This window comes from Corvus kubaryi, unplaced genomic scaffold (genome assembly GCF_017639235.1).
Source record: "Corvus kubaryi isolate FWS band 111438036 unplaced genomic scaffold, C.kubaryi_AGA036_p1.0 split1-131, whole genome shotgun sequence".
Classification (NCBI taxonomy): Eukaryota; Metazoa; Chordata; class Aves; order Passeriformes; family Corvidae; genus Corvus; species Corvus kubaryi.
The window spans coordinates 6,325,224-6,346,190 of NW_024582073.1; the positions used below are offsets into that span (position 1 = coordinate 6,325,224).

At 38.4% G+C, this 20,967-nt stretch overlaps 1 protein-coding gene across 11 annotated transcripts in view; it reads right to left on the reverse strand.

Moving 5' to 3' along the window:
- GABRB1 (gamma-aminobutyric acid type A receptor subunit beta1) overlaps positions 1 to 20,967 on the reverse strand; it is a 128,087-nt gene that overhangs the window by 80,078 nt on the left and 27,042 nt on the right. The window contains exons 1-2 of one of the 11 annotated variants that reach the window (XM_042052969.1): positions 3,529 to 19,762; positions 1,759 to 1,940 (exon numbers count right to left, since the gene is read on the reverse strand). The exons of 9 other annotated variants lie outside the window; for them this stretch is intronic. The gene's annotated coding sequence lies outside the window, so the exon portion shown is untranslated. Of the gene's footprint in view, positions 1 to 1,758; positions 1,941 to 3,528; positions 19,763 to 20,967 lie in introns of those variants that run through there. One more of the 11 variants, XM_042052967.1, reaches the window with a different exon arrangement.

Here is a 20,967-nt window from a genome sequence, read left to right on the forward strand (position 1 = left end):
GTTTGTTTTGTTTTGCTTAGAGGAATCTCAAGAAATATGTAAATTGTGTGGGTTCTTTTTTTTTGTTTGCTTGTTGTTTTAACACCATAAGGGACAAAATTAGAAACAGCTGGTGATGAAATAAAATGCAACATATGCTTAGCAATTGTAGATCAGCGTCAATTCTTGTTTATTGTGACTGGCTCCCTAGATAAAAGAAATCTGGTGGACCTTAGCTATCTAAAGTTCAGTAAAACATCTTTGATTACATGATGCAAATGGAAGAAGATGGGAATTAGAACAAAAGAAGTGTCATGGTTTAACCCCAGCTGGCAACTAAGCACTCCACAGCCACTTGCTTACTCTCCCACCCCTCCCAGCAGGATGGGGGCAAGAGAACTGAAAGGGTAAAAGTGAGAAAACCCATGGGTTGAGATAACAACAGTTGAATAATATAAATTAAATAGTATCAGTAATAAAATCATACTGAAAATCAAAATCACAAAGAGAGGGAGAGAAGGGGAGAGATAAAACCCAAGGAAGACAAGTGATGAAAATGAAAGCAATTGCTCAGCACTAGTTGGCCATTGCTCAGCCAGGGTCTAGTGGCACCCCGGCCACTTCTGCCCTAGTTTACTGGTCAGCATGGCAGCATACGGGTATGGAATATCCCTTGGGCCAGTTGGGGTCAGCTGTCCTGGCTGTGCTGCCTCCCAACTCCTTGTGCATCCCCAGCCTCCTCACTGGCGGTGTGGTATGAGGAGCAGAGGCAGCCCTGCCTCTCTGTAATCACTGCTCAACAATAACGAGAACATCCCTGGGTGCTCAGCAGTGTAGCCAGCACAAACCCAAAACACAGTGCCATACGGTGCAACTGTGAAGAGAATTAACTCTACTCCAGCCAAACCCAGAAAAACGAACAGAATGCTTAAGATTCTGGATAAAAGGGGCTGTGCCAGTACTGTATGGTGAACACAGAAGTAACATGCCAAGGGAGACTACAGGTGGACATACTCAAATGATGAGAATACTCAAACAATGAGATTTGGGACTAATTTTTATTTATATTTTTTCTGCCACTAGAAAAATCAAAATGTATCAATGAAATTTGCAGCTGATATTAAAATAAGGAGCCACTGTTAACATCAGAGAGTATCAGAATATCAAAATGATCGTTTTGAATGCTGGGGTAGTACAAGTGGGATTATGTTCAATACTGAAAAGTTACTGAGACCAATTATAAGGATTTCTTTTATGGGATGAGATTGGGGAATGGGATGAAAAAAAAGATGAAACAGATGAATACTTATCTATCTGATATGTCACTTGAGCATCAGGGAATAGCAGCATCAGAAGGAAGCATGAGGTATTTGGGGTTTGCTGTTTGGGGGGGTTGGCTTTTTTTTTTAGGTCAGCAGAGAAATGGAAAATGAAAAGAATTTTGGATCACCCAGAAGTAAATACTTAATGAGAGTTCCTCTAAAATGTTTTTAATCAAATGACACCTCTTATTTGTTTTGTTCTGCTTTTTTTAAACTACTTTATTAAATAATTAAGTATAGATGAATATACTATAAAAATATAATCATAAAAATCAATACATCAGGCTGTTGACACTGTATCTTTTAACACTGGAGAGGTCAAAAGACTTCATAAATTGTGAAAAGAACTAAAGAATAATTTAAAAAAAATTATTTCTGTTCTGAAAGCCCTCCCTGAAGTTCCACTTAAACGATTCAAAGCATGTGGGTGTTCAGCCTCTTTCTAAGGTACACCTACCAGTTTTTATATGAATTCCAGAATCACACAAGTTGGAGGGAAGCTCCAGAAAACCTCCTCCAGCTCACAGCATATCCAATAAGATCAGGCTTCTTGGGGTCTCATGCACTTGAGCTTTGAGTATCTTCAAGGATGGAAACTGCACAACCTCCCTGGTCAACCCGTTCTGGTGTTTCATCATTCTAGAAGAGAAAATCTCCATTCTTTTCTTCAGCCAGAATTTCTCACATTCCAATTTTGCCCCTTGTCTCTCATCTAATCCCTATGACGTGTGTAAGTTAAACACAAGAAACCTCACATACTGAACTAAAAATTTCATTAGAGCTGATTATGATTATAAATGATATTGAATGATGACACTGACTTTTAAATTCTTCTTATATATTCCTGTATATATTTTAACATTTATTTTTGAACAGGAAATTTCTCATTGTTTAAAAGCATGTTAAAGTAGAATTTCATGCGACAACATAATATATGGTTAAAAGTTTCAACTGTATTGTAATTATTTGTAAAGTAATTTTTGCACCACTGAGTTTATATTCGAAATTCTGGCTGAAATGCTTAGTTTTAAACATATACACAAGAAAATCAAGTAGATCAAAGGACTTCTGTAATTTGCTAAATCTTCACTTACAGGTGAAGGAAAAGTTCTCACAGACATGTGTTGGGTTGATGATCTTAAACCTTCAACTGGTGGGGAAAGTCTGTCTCCCATTCAGGTGTAGGTAATCCAGGAAATTACTTCCATCCACATATGATATTTTCTGAGGTAATCTCCTGCATTATTTTACCCTGTAATATTCCAGTAATAGCACCTGTGTGCATCTATGTTATTTTTCTTTTTAAGTGTTTTGGAAAAATACTGGGAATTAATTTTTTTTAGCCACGAAATGCCATCATGTCTCAGCAGAAAAATGACAGAACTGGAGCTCATGAACAATTAATCTAGATCATTTTACTGTGATTGAATTCTTATTAATAAAGAACAAAATAATAGTGAGAGCTTTGAGTCACTCTGAGTAACAGCTATTAAAAGTCAGATGTGTTTTACTTTCTTTAGATTCTTGTTGAATTCCCAAAGAAACGTGAAGAAAACTGAGGGATGAGGAGGAAAGGAAAGGAAAGCAACTTTTGTAGTATACTTTTACTAAAGGAATGTTGGGAATCAAATTCTGTATTTGCAGGCTTATAGAGACGCACAGGTGCTTTCCAAATACATCAAGCATTTTCTTTAGCTGGTGTTTGCAAATAATATTTCTTTTTGGCCATTGTATATTGTATAGAGGAATAAGAGTGTAGCTCAAATACTAAGTCTATAGGAATGCTTCAGTGTGTATCTCAGCATAAAAACTGGCTTCCAGCTAAGCCTTTTGTAATCATCTGCAAGCTTAGATAGAGGAAGATCTGACATTTGATTTTAGAATACTAGTTCATTTCCCTTTCTTTTCTCTAAGGTATATCATATTTCTTTAATAAAAAAGAAACATCTCCCTAACAGAAGACACTGATATTACGATAAAGGAGCATAATAGAAGCCATAAGGACTGGGACAGTGTTTGCATAAATTTCTCATCTTTTTGCAAATATTATTTAATATCAATTTTTACTTTGATGTGGCTGTTTCGTGTGGCTATGAAAAGTAAGATACTTCCTATTCAAGCCACAGTGCTCCTGGCTCTCTTCATCTCCTGAGCATATGCTGTAAAGCCACTGAGGAATCAAAAGACAACTGGAGCCTGTACAAATTCTGAACACAGTGCATCCTACCTTTTGAATTTGTCTGTAAACACTGCTTTGGTTAGGTCAACAGATAGCCTGGCTGTTGCCCAGGCTTACAGATGTTCTTCAATCAGACTGCAAAGAAAGGCTAGAGAGGGGTGTGGTGGTTAAGGCAATACATCATTTGTATGGGGACAAAGAGAAAGCAAAATTGCCAGCGGAGATGCTGGAACAGAGGAAGACAGTATTGCAGAAAAAAGGAAGATCTTATTTCAGTCCTGGGAAAATCTGGAAGAAGAAATTACAGGAGAAAGTCAGAAGCTTTACTGTAAATTTATCAAGGTGTTAGCGTCATACAGTAATTGTTTCTGAGCCTCTTGATTTTTATACACTGTTAGTTTAAAATACTGAACTGCTCTGTTAGAACTTCTCGAGCTCCTATATATACTTCAGAGATGTACGAACACACAATTTGATCACCTGAACTTTGACACTAGTTTTCTCATGTACTTTCTGTAACTTTTTGATTGCAGTGTCCTCTCAGCAAGAATATTCAGCCTTGATTTAGAACAAACCTTTTGACTGCTTCCATTCAATCATAAGTTACTGAGCACGCCATTCCTTCGTTTTCTCGGCTGAATTTAGAGGCAGTGGGACCTGGGTCCAAGTCCTTTTCTTGAAAGGAGTTAGTATTTCTGATGGGTAAGAATGTATATATATTTATGATATTAGCCACACCCAGCACAATGGGGCTAGAGATCTAACACACTCTATGAAGGTTTGTAACATATATGCCAAAGTGAGAAGACATAGGTAATAATAGCCACCAGCAAACCCAGAAAATTATAAAGTAACATGGGATTCACAGAGCTCCCTAAGCAATGAAAAGCAGCACACCAGCTTTCCACAGAAAAAATGGTAGGGGTAGGTGTGGATTGCCTTTGAAAATCAATGCTCTTTTCTGACAAAAGCATTAATTTATAACAGCCGGTAGTATCAGCTGTAGGCAACCTCCCTGATCTCATAAAGACAACTCTTACATTTCACAGATGCTGAAATCTAAATCTAAATTTGATGCCAGTCTGGAGAAATGCTTTAATGAAAGAAACCTAAAATCCTTCCTTTAGCTGCTGCTTTCCACTGTGAGTGGCCATGTGTAATTTTTTTCTCCTACAATGATGAGATAATTTTGAAAATGCTTGTTGAGAGATACAAAATAGGTAGATTTTTTTGGGGACATTAACAGAGAATTCAACACTAAATTCTGCGATTATACACGCTAGCCACTTGAACATTCTTGTGAGTTTTCTTTAAGTGCTTCTATTTCTCTAGCAAGTTAATTAAGCATTTAATTTCTATTTCTGTTCATACATATCAAACTTTCAAACCCCTACTTTGCAACTTTGCAATAATGATCCCATCAAGAAAATCTGTAATATTACAAAGTGAAAGAAGCAAAATTTTCTGAATGTTTTGTTCACAAGAACTTGCATGTTAACGAGCACAGACTTATGTCTGACAAGGACCTTTAAAGGAAATAGAAGAATCATATTAAATTCTTTTGATGTCTGTTTTGCTGTATTTCTGGTAAATTAGAAAGTCTGTGCACACCGCTTTGACTATTCTGATAACCTGAATTTTGAAGCAAGTGGCCTGAATTTCTGCAATTCTTTCAGTTTTTGTTATTTGCTTATTGTGTACCACATAATTGGTTTTCATTTCTTCGTAAAACCAATGTCTTTTATGTAACGAAGTTCACTTGTGAACGGACTAGTTTTGAACATACTAGAGCAATATGCCCATTATCTTGCAGGGGAAAGTTTGTAATTACCTTCGCTCATGGGAATGTGTTTACAAAGACAGTATTTAGAGGGGCCTTGTTTTGGAGTAAAATGGTGTTTCACACCCTGCAACAGCCAACCATATCAGTTCCACCACAGTTTATGATTTTAACCTAAAACCTAAAATACTTGAAATACTAAAAATATGCCTTTTTATGAGTGCATCACACATAAAGAAAAAGAGAATTCTCAACATTTTCTCAGTACACTAAAAAATGTACTTGCCAGAGCCATTCATGCAATGATGAGTATCAGAATTATTCGAAGATTTAAAAAAATCTTTTTTGATCCTAAGATTTTTGTCTGAGTTCCTTTTCTTTCATTTTTGCTTCCAAATTCCTCTCTTATAGGATAGTCTATTTTTCCATTTTAGCCTTTTACTATGTGAACATAAAAATACTCCTTTATCATAGGTATAATTGTTTACTGATTACAGAAAAGACTAGTACGAAAGGCTATGTCAAGTCCATTTACAGAATTTGTTTTGTAATGGACTTGATATAAGGTGTTTTAGAAAATGAAGGAAGAAGAAATGATGGGTCAAGCTCAATTAATTTTGAAATGAATCCATAAGAAACATGATCTTTTTCCATAGAGGGGAAAGGCATATTATTTCCTGTTTAAAGCATCACTGATCATGAAAACTCACAGATCACCTCGCCAAAGGATTTCTCTTCCCCAGCAGTGACACAGGGCTGGACCTTTAAAGTATGAGGCTTACTTCAACATATTTTTCTTAGTTTCCTAACGTTATGATCTACTTTTCAGCTCATTCTAGCTAGCATGTCTGCTTTGTTTCTTTTTTTCCCCTCTCTAACTAAAGTCTAAAGCCCACAATCTGTTAGACGTTTTAAAGCTCAACTTTCTTATATGAGTCTCATACTTTTCACAGAAGTTGGAAGATGCTGCATGAAAAGGGTGCCTGTAGCAGTTTTCTTCCACTTGCACATGAATCTACAACACACTATTTAAGAATTTAAGAGAATGAGGTTTCTGTCATATGTTCCTAACTCACTTTTCTTCACTGTATTCAACATATTTCAGCAGTCAGTGTTAGCTTTAGTGGATATTTAATTTATTTAGTGGATATCTAGCATAATTTCTCTTGAATATGAAAATAGAAAATACTTTCTGTTAGTTTTGCCATAAGTCAACTTAATGTGATGTATGCTCAGACAGCTAGTCTTTCCTGCTTCTTATGACTTCCTAATTCCAGCATTACCTTAATGGGAAAATTATGTGTATGTATAATGGAGTCCACAACCTGGCCCACAGGTGACTACCAGGCAACACTGAAGGAACAAATACTAATCTCCAGAGCTCTAATGGGCAGGGGCCGGAAATTTTGCCTTCTTGTGTCTTATTACTGGTTCAACCTATGTTGAGCAGATGTTCTCTGCTATACCCTCATTAGACCTGGTATATCAGTCATCCCAGCCAGAGGACCTATTCAAACAGCCAGTGGCTTTCATTTAGCCAAATCCTTAAATTTCCTTTGGGAGGAAGCCCAGGTGAACTGTGGAAATAATGGATCAGCACGACCTCTTCGGAGAATGAGCTGGTGGCAAAGTCCGTTTGTGGTCTGGAAAGCAGGGTGAGAACAACAGGGTGCCCATGACCCTCAGGCAGGTCTGTGCAACTCTGCTGCTTACAGTGGATACACCAGGACACCTGTGATCTGTTGGAAGGTGTCATACATGAAATCCCTAATTTGCTTGGTCTTTGCATGTTAAGTGCTTTAATAAGTTAATTTTGAGTTAAATATGTTTTAATTGAATGTTAAAATTAACCATCAGCCCAGGTACAGAAATCAAGTTCTGTTATTAATGTTTTCACTTGTTCAAAGCAGTTTATTTACACCAGTCCCAGTTAAAATCCCCCAGTTAAAAGTTTCCCACTTAAAAATCCCTTTTCAAACTTTAAGCCACTTGTACACTATAAGAGTTATTTTCCCCATGTTCATTGTATACTTTTACAAATGTTTTAAGATGTATTAGATGTATCTTAATATTTTTTTAAGGGTTTCTACTTTGCACCTTAGACCCTGGACCAACTCCAAAACCCCAGTTTCTAACAGCCAACAGCTATTTTTAGCCCCATCGCCTTTATTCTGCAGGCAAGCTCCATGGCAACCTGAATCTTAATGAGGGCATGTTAGCACCCTTGCTTCAGCTGATACTACCCCCCTGACAATGACGAGCTATTGGTAGACAGAGATGATCTGTCAAAGGGAAAGTACCAATCACTTTGGACCAAAGGGGTGTGCTGTGGGCTGACTGGGGCGGAGCAAAGGCACTATAAAACAACGAGGCAAGCTTTAGAGCAGTGTGGAGACTACTGCAGATTGGTTGTGGTGGATGCTAGTGCTGGGTATTATCAGCCTTACTCCTATTAAGAAGCCTTTAATAATAATTTTTCCTTAACTTTTGGATTAGCTAAAGGTCAGCCCAGCACTGCAAGTTCTTCCACCAGACGTCCAGTGCTGTGTAAGCCTGAAGATCTATAATCCCTGCGCTCCTAGGGCATACCTCCTGAGCCACTAGGATCCCAAATTTTTATATTTTTCTAATTTTTGTAATTTTTCAATTTTTCTGTTTTTAATAAATTAATTTTTCTAAGGTGTGCTGTAGGGTTACTTTGTTTAAAGTCCTCGGTACAGGGGCATGACCCAAGGCTGTTTTTCTAGCCTTCTAGATCACCTCAAAGCATGTTTCCACCTAATCATGGTGAGGGCAGTGGATTCAGGCTTGGAGTTAATTTTTGTGCGTAGACTTGAGTATTTCCACGTTTCAAACAACAGAGGATAGGAAAACATACTTATATTTGATGAACACCATAAATAATGGAAGCAGATGATTTGAACTGAACAGTTTTGTGGTTTTCCTGGAGGAAGTGAATCACTGCTTTTATGTTTTTTAGGTTCTCCTATGGCATTTTAGGAGTCCCAAAGTCATCTGTGTTTTACAGTATTTCAGAGCTTTTGGTAAGGGTTCTAACTTTTGTTTGACAACACCCAAATTAGTTGGTAACTAACATTTTCTTTTGGTTTATGACTGGACTTTGTCTTAAGTAATAGTGACGTTTAAAATAAAGAAGCGAATGTTGGCCATTTGTTTTCTTGTGCTTTTCCTGTTTTGTCATGTCCCACATTTATTCTTCCTCTTCTGCCATTTCTAGCCAGATTCAATTAATAAAAACATGCCCAAGACATCTATCTCTATATCATGTTTTTTTCACTTAGTCTTGCTGAGTTTATATCAAGCTATTTCTCGGTGTGCTCCCTCAGGGATTTCTTGGTCAGCTGTCTGAGAGTCACAGAAACTGTATGGGAATTTCTTCTTCACTTTGATCCTAACAAATGTTAGATGCTGGGAGAGAAATGCTTTCTGAAACTCAGGGACAGGAATACACACTTCTCCTAGAAGTTCAGAACATTAAAACCATCTTGTGTTGACACTGGTCAATACAGAAGTAGATGTCATTTAAATTTTTTTAATGTTAAAGCCTAAGAGTATAATTACACTTGCCACAGTGAACTGTTCTTTCATGTTCAGTACTTACCAGCTTGCCTTATTGTTTTTAGTTTGCATTTAATTATCATCAGCCTCTGATGTCGCTAGGACAAATTGTCTCTCCAACTACATGGCAGGAGAGTTCTGTGTTTTAATGTTTTCCTGTCTCGTATATCTTCAGCAACCCACCAAGGAAAGACCATTTTTGTTCACTTGTTTGTCCACCGTGTAAATGGACCACAATTAGTCTGATTAAAATCCTGCGTCTGTGTAGGTGAGGGAAAGAGGCTTGAATTAGGAACGAGTTATGTAGCCATCTGAGATGCATTATCCATGTACACAGACAAGTAAAAAGAAGCTCTGTTTGAGAATAATGCTTATTACCACATCTGTATGAGATTCATCAAATTAGCACTACATGTAGGTTCTGGTCCGAGGACTAGTATGGAAGGAGAAAGTAAGTTATAATACGGACAAGATCTGGAAAGATGTTTTGTGCCTTCTTTCCTTCCACATGCCTGCAGCAGTGACAGGTACTGGTCCTTTGTGGGAAACCAAGATGTAGGAGAATCAGAACCTTGTATTAGCACAGAGTTCACTTCATTGTGAGTGCACACGTCACTTCATGAACACGTGCCTCCCAGAAGGAAAATCAGACACGTCAAGTACTTCATTACTGAGGTTTCAATGAGTGTTAATTGATTTAGGGCCTGTTTCTCTTAACTAAGTGTTGGGTTAACTAAGTCCTGTGCTGACTAAACTCTGAGTAGTTTCTCCTTGAAAGTATAAACTTCAACCCTTGAATAAACAAGTACACAACAAAGGAGTTTAGAAAGGATGATCTTTAGAACCCGGTCACAAAGTCTGAAGGACTACATGGCGCTGTAAGACTTTTACAAAAGCCATATATAAAATAGGTCACCTGTCCTGCTGAAGTGGTTGCAGACGTTGAAACAACTGCTCTGTAAATGAATTCTGCTCTGTGCTAAAGAGCTACCCACAGAGATTTGAGTCAAAACCTTGTGATAAACATCTTCAAAATGGGTTCATAAATATTGTGCTATGCAAGTGGGAAAATAATTTTAAAAAAAGAAAACTAGACACAAGAATTAAATTGGCACACATGTGAATGAATGCTATTAATTTGTCTGTTTTACAGAATATGACGCTGTAAGTCCTTTGATTAGCATTTTAGTTTAGACTGCCAGCCCCGTTATACTAAGGATATTATTTCTTTCTCCAGAGGACAGCTTTCTGAGCAAAACCTCCTTGGGCAATCACTTTGGGAATATGACATGTGATGCTAACAGTCCTTTTTGGGACAAACTCTTCAAGGCTTCTGTAGTTTGGAAAGGGGAAAGTCAAAAAACAATCCCTGAAGAATGTCCTGATTGAGATTTTTTTTCTTTAAGTGTCTTTTCTTTTACATACTATGGCGCTTTATGCCAACTTTTACCAAGGTGTCAACTATTTCTGCCTTAATTTCCATGACTATTAATAGGTCTTAAGTTACATTCTACAACTACACCCAGGACTTCAAAAGCCAGGCACAAACCCCAGATATGTGCCACATGCTGAAATACATCCAAAGAGCAGGTCTGTGGGTTCTAGCAGTTTTTAAAAAATCAGACCACTTATCTGAAGATGTAACTAAGAAGAATTTGGAAACAAGGAGAAATGAAAATCATTCTAGCCCTAGAATGCTGTTGGAATTTTAAAAATACGGTTTATTGGCAGCTATATCCACCATGCCATGCTTTATTGTTCTAATTTATATGTGCTATTTAGCCAATATTTACTACTTTACCTATTTACAACATTCAGTGGCTTGTTTTATAAGCCATCGTAAAACTAGACATAGTATAGATTTATTGCTGCTAAAATATGTCATGATAATGCTCCAATCTACTGTACAACTGACAGGTAAGGCTGATTAATCCATCATCCTCTACCATAACTAGTTTCAGAAATTTATTATTTTTATTTTTTAATGACCTTCGTAAGTCATCTCTGTGTGGTGTCTTCAGACGCTGAAAATACAGACTTTCAAGCCATATGCTAAACTTGGAAGGAAGCAGAAAAATAAGAGCTTAACAGACTATTCAAAACATGTCCCAATTCACAATTAACAAACAATTCTGAATGTCTTCTTGCAAATTAGTAAGTTGCTAGTATTAAGTAATGTAAACTTAACAGCATTTGTGCAAGAATGATTGTGGTGAGTTTGCACTGAGTATTTTTTTTGTTTTTTCATGGTCCCCAACTTCTCTGTGCCTTAGCTCACTCACCTGCAAAATAATACATCTTGGCTATTTCACAGGGATGTTCTGAGACTTAACTGATTACACTCATTAAAGGACTGTAGCACTTTTACCTTTCACTACAGGAGTAATTTGAAAAGCAGAAAGGAATAGGAATGAAAAATAAATCACTAAAATGTTTCCTCTGCTGCTAACTTTGCAAGACTTGTTTAAAGTGGGAATGCGTAGGCTTTGGGAACCGGAGACAAAACAAAAGACAGCATAGTGTCTTCAGCCTAGAAAGAGGGTCTGGAACTCAGCTACTGAAGGCATCCTGTTAACCTACCACCTACTATGATTATAGCAGCTGAATCCTTTGGAAAGCTATAGCTCTGGCACTAGAAATAGTGTCTTTTTACTGAGTATATTTTTTGAGACCTTTTTTTGATTCAGAACCAAGGCAAAGTGTATTTGTCATTGCCTGGGGAACTGCAAGCATGTGCCTCCTCTGAAGGCTTTTAGTACAGTTCTGCTTGAAATTTTGGTAGGCTTGCAATCCCAAGCGATTTTTTGAATGCTTAGGAGGGAAATTGCTTTTCATCCTTTCAAGTAGTTTGGATATAGCAGCTACTCTCAACTCAATTAGTATTTATTACTTGAAACACTCCCTGCAGCTACACTACAGGAGAAAATTAACATTTGGTTAAGAAATTTGCAATTCCTTGATACAGAGAGAAATATATGTATCTATACACACACACACACACACACACACACACACACACACACATATATATACACATATTTGAAGAAATGTAAATTCCTGCCTCTGGGGAGGAACAACAACATTCACTGGTATATACTGGTGGACACTCACCTGGAAAGCAACCTGAACATGAGCCAGAAACGTGCCCTTGTTGCAAAGAAGGTTAATGTTACCTTGGGCTGTGTTTGTCAGACATGTTGCCAGCAGGTCAGTGAAGGTGATCATTCATTCCCCTCCACGCAGCCCTGGCAAGACCAAAGCTGGATACTGTGTCCACTTCTGGGCTCCTTAGAACAACACACACATGGAACTACTGGAGAAAGTTCAGTTAGAGGGCCAAAAAGGCATTTAAGGGACAGGAGCACCTCTCCTATGAGGAAAGGCTGTGCGAGGTGGGACTGTTTAGCCCGGAGAAGAGAAGGCTCAGGGGCAATTACACTCATGTCTATAAATGCCTGAAGGGAGTGTGCAAAGAGAACAGAGCCAGGCTATTTCCAGTGGTGCCCAGTGACAGGACAATAGTGAGCAGGCACAAACTGACACCCAGGAAGTTTCTCCTGAATTTCAGGAAACACGGTTTTCACTGTGAGGGGTGACGGAGCACTGGTAGAGGTTACCAAGAGAGGTCATGGAGTCTCATCTCTTGGAGAGATTCAAAAGGTATCAGGGAATGATCCTGCACAACACACTTAGAGTGGCCCTGCTTGAGCAGAGGGGTTGGACCAGATTACCTCTAGGGGGGCCTTCCAACCTCAAAAATTCTGTGATTTTTATTAATGTAGAGTTTATTGATAAGCTTGCAGTTCTTAGATGGTTTAAATCGTGGATGTTTATGCAGCCACAATGTCTACTGAGGAGAATTTGGCTTTTCTGACTAATGCAATCACCCTTCACCAATACATGTTTGTTCAGTAGATGGAAATGTTTACTGAGATCACCCAAAAGGTGAATTAGACTCAAATGGGTTTATCTAAGCTGTAGTGCTCCACACATTCTGCTAGCCCATTGCATGCTGCATTAGCTGCTTTCTGCCTTATTACTCTATGAAGTTCTAAATGTTTTGTGAGAGAATTGGCTTTCCACATCTGATACCTCTGCTGCTGCAATTAGTGTTAATGGATGAACTAACAACCAGTTTTAAAGAGAGGGGATAAAGTAGAAACATCTCATGAACAGTAATGTACCTTTTCACTTCCTGTCACAGCAAGCTAGGAAGTGAGAAGTACAGGCAAATGAACAAGAATGCAATGTGCTCTGGGGACTTTGAGCTGACATATGGTATTAACAGGTATCTATTACAAGCAAGGTAATTTTTCAGGCATCCATTCTTTAGAAAAAAATGGAAAATTTTGTAAACCTTTTTTTGCAAGTGTTTTGTTTGTTTAACTTCTCAGTGAAATTTCTGGGTACCTGACTTGTCTCCTGCTTCCCACTTTTGCACTTTACGAACACTTTAGCTCAAAAGTTCTACGGCAGAGATATTCACTGAAGGGGCACACTGGGCATGTGGTGAACTCAACTACCTAAAACAGTTCCTGGAGTCCCAGATGTTTTGCTTTGACCTCTGTATGTAATTTCTGTGGCTCAGGCAGAATGACGGTAATCTGCACTGTCATTTTGTTTCTGATGTTGATGTCGGCTGAAAATGATGTTGTTGTGCCATACAACACAGGCAATTAAAAAACAAGCATTCATGTACATGTCAAGGAAGCCTTTAGGTGATCCATTCTGAAGTGGATCTGATATAGAGACAAGCAGCTCCCAACAGAAGTATGATATGAACTAAACTCACTCCTCCTGAAAGGGAGCTTAATTATAATTTTCTATTTACTGTAAAATTGTAGACATCAGATTTATTTCAAACCAGTTTGAAAATAATGAAATCACTGGATTTTTTTTCACGTGGAATACATTCATACACACTGCACCTGTTTCATATTGTGTTGTTTTTATGGTGCTTTCTAGCAAGGTAAATGGGTAAAGATCTGTGGCAGTGAAGAACTGTACTGACTAGTTTGGCATTGAAATGACTACAAGGAAAAATAAATCTAGTGCTAATCAGGTAACAAATATCAAAATGATGTTCCTTAATCATTTGTTATGTTATGAAGAGGGATGTTTTGAGAAGCCAGTAGCAGTCACTGAAGAAGATTTTAATGTCTAACATTTAGCCAACAGTAAGAAATTAGGGATTTAGGATTTGAGATGTCTGCAAAATTAATTACAAAAGAAAAATGGGGACTTGGATAGTACAGTGTGCAGCTGTGATAAGTGAAATCTCTGGTTACAAACAAATTATTTCAAGACTGGTGTTCCAAATAGCTCATAGCTGAACCTAACCCAAGACTGGAAGCTGATGGCAGACCATGTAATACACTAATGAAAAAAAGAGCACTACAGCAGCAGAGAGAATCAGAGGAAATCTACAGCTGTGATATGTGTAAGAGAAGTCTCTGTTTTCTTTGAACTCTTCCTTTTGTGTCCAATACTACTCCTACCAAAGCTTCAGATTAAAAAAAGAAATCTGTTGAGTTTTTTGCAACAGAAGCATTTGTAGGTAGAAGGAACAGATTCGAACATACACAGGGGACAGGAGATTTCTAAACTATGTAACAACAGCTTTTAAAATATGCTGTGTTTCCTCAAGGAGGTAAAGGTGTGTTTGGTGTGCCTGTAGGCAGCTGACCAAGGTGCTGCACACGGGAATGGGGGAATGTGTTGCAGGTGAAGGCATGTGCGACTGGTTATAAAAGATGCAACATCTAAGGAAGCAACATTTAGTAAGTTGAAAACTCAGGTGTACTCTGAAGACCGGGAAAGATGCCAGGGAAAAGAGACTATTTCTGAAAGTATTATGTGCTGGGAAAGATGCTGAAATTAGCTTCACTGTGCACTCAAAAGGGAAGTTGCAGGGGGTAAGGGGCTGAAATCAGCACCAACATCTATTTTGTGCCTGAAGAAGTTGAACGTAACAAAAATTTCAAGGAAAATTTTATGGTTTATTAGTGGTCAGGTGTGCCGTTGCCTTTTACTTCATATACTAAGTGCCTGTGTTACGAAGAAATTTTAATGAACTTGGTCCCCAAACAGCTAACACCACTGGCAGTAGGATTCGATGAATTATTCAAGCAGGATAATCCTGGCAGAGTCGTGAGGCTCTGCCTTCAGAGGCACACTCTGTATCCTGGGTGGAGGAGGGCTGCTGCCAAGGGTGTACTGTACAGCTTAGCCTGAAGTCACGGCACCTAATGACTGTGAAGCTTTAATCTTGGTGAAAAAGCAATTCTTGGCCTACTTGGGAAGAGTGTCTATAAAACAAGCGAGGGAGGTTTCAGATGCACTTCAATTGTGGCACTTGTTGGAAAGGGTGTAAGGCAACCTTAAAAACTCTTGTTCGCCTTTAGAGAGTCTTTAACATGGAGCCATTACTTCTAGATAGTACAGAGAATGCTTACGGCAATACACTAAAATAAGAAATCCAGCAGAAGAATATGATGATTACTTCCAAAAAGCTGTTTTTGAGAATATTTGGCTTCTGGCTGAACAGAATTTATTAAGCTAATAACTCTTCTCCTGACTGGAACTGATCGAAACTGCCAGAAGCAGGACACCACTGTTGGGCAGTTTGGGATCACTTGAAGCATCAGTTGGAGTTACAGCTCCTGCTATAATGGATCTGACCAAAGATACATGGCCTCTGAAAGCTTTCTGCATAGTAACCTGAGTTTGTTTCTTTCCCCTGGGCTCTTGCAGCCAGGTTTTCATGCCTTTTGCCTGCACTGCTGGGGGGTAAAGCATCACAGTGAATAGATGGGGCAGCTAAGCTGTTCCTTTAGAGGCCTTGTGCTCACCTTGGACCCGAGGCCCCAGGGAACTGCTGTACCAGCTCACTCTCAGACAGTGACTTCTTAGCTTTCAATTTCTAACTCAGGATGACAATGATCTATAATGTATTGCTAACTCCCTTTTTAAAAAACAACAGAAAGGACAAAATGCCACAATGAAATGAAACAAGGGAATGGCTAAGCCATATTAACATGCTTGGAAAAAAACAAAGCCCGAGCAAAGCCATTGTCAGTGTCAGAGATCCTTGGCTGTCACATTCAATCATACAAATGCCAGTGATGTTATGTCTGCAGCAGATTGTGTTTTATTATTTACAATGGGCTGTGGGGAACTTGCCTTTTAGTTGATTTGTTTTGGTGCTACCATCTTTGCTCCCCTAGGCTGTTTCAGGTCTTCTGAGAGTCCTGGTGCAGAGCTAGTCTTTTCTCAAGATGTCCTTAAACTTCAAAAGTTACTTTTCTGTATCTGTTGCTGGAACACTTTTTTTTTAATTGACACCATACTGAATGTATACTTTGAATGCAATACTGTATGTCATATATTCTCTTAATAAAATCAGGCAGAGGGGGGAGCTTTCTAATGTAAAATTTCCTTACTGATCTTTCAGGAAGAGTGAGCAAGCATTCAGGACCAAGCAGTAATTTCCCAGAATTATGAAGAGCTGTGTTTGGTGTAAGAGTGTTGAATTAGGCAGACTTTTAGAAGGTTGGCAAAGGAAACATTTTATAAATTAGAGAAATCATCTCAGATCTACCTTTAATTTAAAAATCTGTATACACACAAATTTTGAGCAGGGACAAGAGGATGCAGCAGAGCATCATGAGAACAGATGATCAGCACTCGGCAGTTGTGAGGACAAGACACCGTTACCTAGCAACTTCTCAGAGCTGTCTTTTATAAATCCATCCTGTCATGGATGTCGTGTATACACCACAGTTGGTCTCCACAGATTTTGCACTACTTAGTACTGTAAAATATATCTTCTGAGCAGTAGCATCCTTGGCAGGTATTAAATCATGCCAGTCCAGGTTGTTCTTGCCCTACCTGCTCCCACAGCAAGGCGAGGGCTGTGGATTTGTTTTTTTCATAAGTTACCATAAGTTGCTTGAGTTCAGAGATGGGGCAGCATTTGTGGGAGCTGTTGTTCAACCTCCTTCCTTCTTTCTTGTACAGATGGAGAAAGAATGGAGAATGATCTGTGTTGATTTCCATGCTTATAAGTTGCCCTCCATCTTTTGCAACAGACTATGATCTGCAATTTTTTCTTTCTGAGGTAAAGAACCCTTACTCTGGCTCAGTATTAAATATGAAATGAATAAGTGGAGATATTCTCCATTTTGACAAGTGCTTCTTTCCTATACCTCTATACATTCTCAGACAGATGATTTGATTCTGGATAGACATTTTGGATGTTACAGGATTACAGATAGTCAGCGAGACTGATTTAAGGCCTTAACTTTTCTTTCTAATCTTTGCTTACTAATTGCATTTATTTTGAGATAATGCAAGTACACCATTGTTTCCAATGGTATTTGGAGCTGGAATTTGGAAATTCCAATCTTTGTTTAATGTTTTACTCTTTGCAGTATTTTGAGGTGTATGCTGTAATACTGTAAAAAGGGAGTTGGACACATTACCCTAAATATTACACAGAAAAAATACTGTACTGATTCCTGATTTACCCTTTTAAATTACTTTCCATTGTTTATTATAAGCAGAGGGAGTGCAGCAATTCTTGCTTCAGTAAGTAGTTATCTCCAATTTGATGTGTTATGAGCTGGACTATTTCTCTCGGATTCCATTACAGTACAAGTAGTTCAACAAGCCAAGCTTTCTCTACAGCTCCTAGAAGCTGACACACATCACATCTCAAAAAAAAAAAGATTATATTAAAGAATAATTTCATGTTTTGAAGTGAACAAATGCAGTAGTAAAATATTGTAGCTTATGACTTCCTCATGGTAACTTTAAGTGACTTGATATTAACTTGTAAACTATCAGAGACACTGAGAGGACTGAGTTCCCATTCTGGCTTTGTGAGTTTTCAGCATTCTTTCTATGGGAGAAAATGTCACTGGAAGTTGTCACTATCTCTAAGAATGCTGTAAAGAAATTATAAGATACAAGCCTGTCACAACAGTGGTGAATTCAGCCTTAAACATGTTATTGACAAAGAATTGTTGGTTGGGTTTTTTTTTAGATTTCTGTCTGTAATAGAAAAAGCAGTGACTAATGACAGAAAAGATTCTGCTCTGTCTTTTCCTTTACTTATCTTGTCTTTGTGTCAAGATACTGATAAACTCAAAAAATAGCCTGAAAAAAGTGTGATGTGATTCAGTTAAAGAGACATTCAGGTTCTGTACTCAACAGGAATACTGTTTACAGTATCCCTGTCCTGTATATATACAGTGTATATATACAGGACAGGGAGCAAGAAGCAGCTCTGAGCAAAATGATCTGTAGCTTACAACATGAATGTGGACTAATCGCAAGCTGTTGCAGAAGGAAAAGTGGGATATGCTCTAGCGGGATGTGTAAAGAGAAGGACAACCTGCAACATCTTGTATTTAACACTACAGAGAAGACATGTAGGGGATAAGATAGATCAGTCTCCAAATATATAAAAGGCTACTGCTGACTTGACTAATGTTGCTGACTTTTTGACCTGCTAAGTCAAGACAGCATGGGCTTAGAATGCAACAAGTAGATGTCATTAGGCAAGGGGAAGACTTTCTAATACTGAGGTTATGTTTTACATCAGTTACTTCAGGATGTTACAGGGAATCGGTCACTGTCAGTTTCTACTAACCACATGTGTTGTGCAGGTACTACTATAGCACCACTAACACTTGCAACATTCGAAGAAATGGACTGTGTGACCTTCTCAGGCTTCTCTGGGATTATGCCAATATGTACAACTGCATTATTTCATTATCAGTATTTGGTCAGAGGCAGGATGAAAGGCAATATAGTTTTGAAGTACGTGAATTTATTTTACAATTACTCAAATACCTATTCGTGCCAATTCCTACCATCCCAGTAGCAAATGTCAGTAACATCTAAAGAGTCCTAAATACATACAGAGTGATCTCTATGATATAAATTATCCTGTTAACAGAGCTGCACGTCATCCTCATCTGCAGTCTTGTTTTTGAGGTTCCCTACAGCCCCCAAAACCTTTATTCTCTTCTATTACCTCTCCTCTATTACCAGCTGTGGAAAACTTCCTACAGACAACTTCTTCAACCCCCTCTACCATGACACACAGTCTTTCAATCTGACTATGACAGGTGGTAAGTTGTAATAAGGACCACCCTTTCTCAATTGTGTACTCAGGACAGTGGGAACTGGAGAAGAAAAATATTTGCTCTTTCATACCAGCTACATTCCTATGTGCTTTTTTTTTGGCTCACATGTTTCCTTTATCAAAGTATTAAGACTTGTAACTGATAAAGTCTTTTGAGTCAGAGCTTCCACCTACTGTTTGATTAACATCTTGCACATGGGTTTTCCCTCTGTAAAGATGTCTGTGTCTCTCTTTGGTACTTGCTTTCTTGCCCTTCACTGGCTCAGAGTGCCTAAGGCAGTAGATCAGCTTAGTAAGTGGAATGATTTCAGGTCAAACCCTTGGCAAGACATATGAGTAGAGTACTCATTCTGGAAATGGCTCTAAGCAGCAGAGCTTGATTATTTGATTAGTGCCTGATTTCCAGTTAAGCATTTAATAAATCTTATCCATTATGGTATGCTATGCACAATATGTAGCATATGAAAGTGGACATCTGTTAAGACACCTGCTGTGCTGTTCAGCATATTGGTCAGCCAGCCAGAGTGCAAGTGAAGCAAGCTGCCAAGCCCTGTGTGAGCATGGGGCATCACAGGGAGAAAAAAACAGGGCATGGTAGAAAAGAAATGGTAGAGGGGTAGTAGCAATGATGGAAAAGAAAGGAAGTGTTTTAGGACCTAGTGGAGGAGGCTGCAGCCGCTGCTTATCAGGTCAAACACAGGGATTGAACCTACTTGTTTCAAGTTGATTACTCAGCATTTCCCATCTGATTTTTTTTTTTTTTTTTTACTGCATTATATTTCAGCTCCACATGAAGACAGAGGCTGGAGCCAAGATAAAAATTTTGCAGCCAGTTAGTTGCTGAGCAAAGTGAACTGAGCACAAGCTAAGGGTTAGATCACAGCATAAGACCACCTCAGGGAAGCTGCTCTCATTCAGAGATTAATTAATTGGAAATGCTGCTTTTGGCCCCGTGAACTACACTGGAAGACGGTAAAAATTTTAAAAAGTGTTTCAAAACTAGTCGCTGAGCAACCAGAGGGTCTTGACAGGAAAAAGAGCAAAACCTGTCAGAAGTATGGACTCTTACTCCTAGCAAAATCCATGATGAAGTACTTGGTAACATGAAAGAAAACAAGCTTAGAAAAAATGGTGTGCTTCTAACAAGGAACTTCCCCTATTTTCTAGCAAAGTCATTCATTATCAAGCTATTTCAAAGAAACTCCTTGTGGTAACACATCTGCACACAGTCTATTTGGTCTAGGTAGGAACTGAACTCAGGGAACCTAGCTTTTTCAAGCAGAAAATGAACATACCTCCCTGTTTTGAAGGTTTATCAACAAAAATCTAAGTGCTGCTGATTGCAACATTAACACTTAAACTAGTACAGAGGGCAGTAAGGTGCAGCATTTTTTCCTATCAAATGTAACAATTAGTATAGTACTTTTTATGTTTTTATGTTTATGACAGACCTTTATTTTTACAGAAAATTACATAGTTTCTGCCTTTTTATAATTTGTGTGCTATTGTGAGTCTCTAAACTGCCACCATGCCTTCAAATTTCAGCCCCATAAGACTTGAATGATGAAGTTTTCTTCAGCTGAAAGTAATTTTAATTTGAAATGCACACAGAAAAACAGTATCTTATTTTTTAACTCATCAGTGCAAGTCTGATGGCATCAGATGCCCCTAAGACCTAGTGCTTCTATGACTTAATTACACAAATTACGTCTACAAATTAAGACTGACAACATCTGAAATCAGTGTCATTTGTTTCATCTTCCCTTGACTCTATTTCCATGCTTGAGAAGTTGAGTGCATAGACAGGAGAAGTATTACTGTGCTCCTGTTCATTCTCTGGCTGCACCGTTGGGACCAAAAGGACTTGAAGCCACGGCATGAAATGCCTCCTCCCAGCACAGGGAAGGGTCTGGGCACACCAAGGCTGTGGTTGTAAGAAGGACTGCATGTAAGAAGGAGGCATGAAATTAGCTGC